The following is a 2,664-nucleotide window of genomic DNA, read 5'->3' as shown; positions in this document are numbered from 1 at the left end:
CTGAATGACCTTCTAATAAAAAATAAAAATAGAGCTGGATCACTCACATTTGTACACCTAAACATGGTCCTCAAAAATAAATATGACTTTCAAAGATGTACCTTAAATGGGGTTTTACCTTGAAAATTTGCAATGGCCTTTCACTTTTATATTAAGATACATAATTATAAAATAAAATATAAAAAATTATATTCTGAATATAATAGTGCTCAAATAATCTTGAACTTACAACTCTGCACCAGTGCATACGCAAATCCAGAAAAGATATACATTCTCATACTCTACCATTGACCAACTTTGGGGGAACATTTTTAAATCACCAAAATGGGTATGATTCTCCAATTCATTCAGAATACTTTGGAGTATTTAAATCATTCAAATTTTAATAAAATTTTAATAAAATAAAATTTTAATAAAATATTTTTTTAAATTTTAGGCCACACCTAGTGTTTATTTCTCAGTTTATTCCTGGTTTTGTGCTCCTAGTGGTGCTCAGGGGAATATATGCAGAGCCAGGGATCAAATCTGAATCTAATGCTTACAAGACAAGCTCTTTAACCTTTTTACTTTTTCTGGCTCTGAAATTAAATATTTCATACATCCATCAAGCTATATTTAAATAAAACAGTTTAATTTATCTCCAACATTTGAATCAAAGAACAAACAACTACAAATAAGGAAGAAAATCTGCTGTATTCATTTCTAATATGCCTAAAATAAAGTATTGAAATACACAGCATTGGAGGGGTGCACATTTTATTGAGTGACTGATTACAGGGCATTGCTCTAAAGATTTTGATTTCAGTAATCTAAAGACTCTTCTTCCAGGGTAGGGACATAGTACAGTGGATGGGAAGCTTGCCTTGCTTGCAGCTGACCCAGATTCCCAGCACCCCATATCGTCCTGTTAGCAGAGCCAGGATTGATGTATGCAGACCCATATGCAGGTGCCACATCCCTCAAAATAAAAATTCAATTCTTCTTTCTCTAAAACATTTGGAAATATTACAGTATGTTGTTGATCCTGGGGCTTTACAGTATGTGGTTGATCCTGGGGCTTATCAATCACACAGAAGATGAGCTGGGCTGATATTTTTGAGTGCTCATTAAGACAACTTTTAAGATGTTGAGTGCTGATGCTGATGCCTTAAAGGATACATGTTTGCAGTAGCCAAAATAATTATATAGTAGCAAAATCTTTTCATATGACCAATGCTCAAGACTGGATTTCTTCTCTACTTTCTGTACCCTGTGTACTCTCTATTCTTAGCTTCACATTTCCAAATTGTCACCCTATTTTGTCTGTGCCCAATCAACTCTATTCCAATTGCATTTGCTCTTTGACTTCTAATCTAAGTTTTCCTCAGGATAATGCTCCGCCTCTGCTAGTCTTGTAAAATAAATATCCCAGGATTTTGTCCATATTTCATATAGGATTTGTCCATATTTCACACTTTTTCTTATGTCTTCTCTTTGGGAAATTCCCAATTGGACTATCTGTATCTTGTTGGAAATGCTGACATGGATTATAACAATTTAGCTGCTGCCATTTGTTTTCTAAGTAGCCACCATGTGTTAATTCTCTCAACAACCTAGGAATATATATTGTTATAAAGCACTTTTATGGCTGAGGAAATAGACTTACTAAGTTCAGAAACCTGCACAAATATCTCAGAATTTTATTGGGCATAAACTGGCTTAGGACTACATATTGTCTGAATCTAAAACATGTATTATCATTATTAACCACTGTGCTACATTAGAGATTCTCAAACTGAAATGTACCGCCCAATCAACAGGTAATCGTCTTATGATGCAATTTCTGATTGAATAGATCTAAAATGGAATTTGACAATGTCCAGTTTTAAAAAGCTCCAAGAAAATATCTTCCACATAATTATGGATCAGGAGTCTATATGTGAATCATTTCAAAGCATTCAAGGAATTACTTTGGTATTTTCTTTACATGCAAGTTACAAAAGAGATGCTTTGAAATACCTACGAATCCACACACATTTGGGGTGCTTTTAATTGTAAATAAGGAGTGAGATTGTTTACCCATTCAGGAGACATAATGCTTTTACCACTTAGTGAGTATTTTCCGGTCATTGTCTTTGTTTGGTTTCATGTTTTCTTTTTCAGTGTTTTCCAGTCTTTGTTGTAAGTGCTTAGTATACAGCATCTCAATAAATTTCTGCAATATTTTGAACTTCAATGCAGAAAATAATAAAGTAGGAAAAGCAAATAAAAATTAGAATTCAAAGATAAATAATCTTGAGTTCAAATAAACATATACTCTTCTCAAAGTATGGCACTGTGAGCATTGGTAATGTGCTTCATTATACCCAACACTACAAAAGAATGAGAGTGTGTTCTAAGGGAAGTTTAAGCAATGTTTACTGAGTGAACACCTTTAAAGCATTTGAATCTGGATTCATCCTTTCTTAGCTATATGACATTAGATACAGTCTTCAATTTCTGTCACTTCCAATAATTGATTTACCATGTAAAGTGGGGAGGAAAGGGATAAGGGGCATTGGTCATAAGAATGTTGCACTGGCTAAGGGAGGTGTTCTTTTTATGACTGAAATCCAACTACAAACATGTTTGTAATCATGGTGCTTAAGTAAAGCTATTATTTTAAAATAAATAAATAAAATTTGA

This window comes from Suncus etruscus, chromosome 11 (assembly GCF_024139225.1).
Source record: "Suncus etruscus isolate mSunEtr1 chromosome 11, mSunEtr1.pri.cur, whole genome shotgun sequence".
Lineage (NCBI taxonomy): Eukaryota > Metazoa > Chordata > Mammalia > Eulipotyphla > Soricidae > Suncus > Suncus etruscus.
This window is presented reverse-complemented; position numbering follows the sequence as displayed.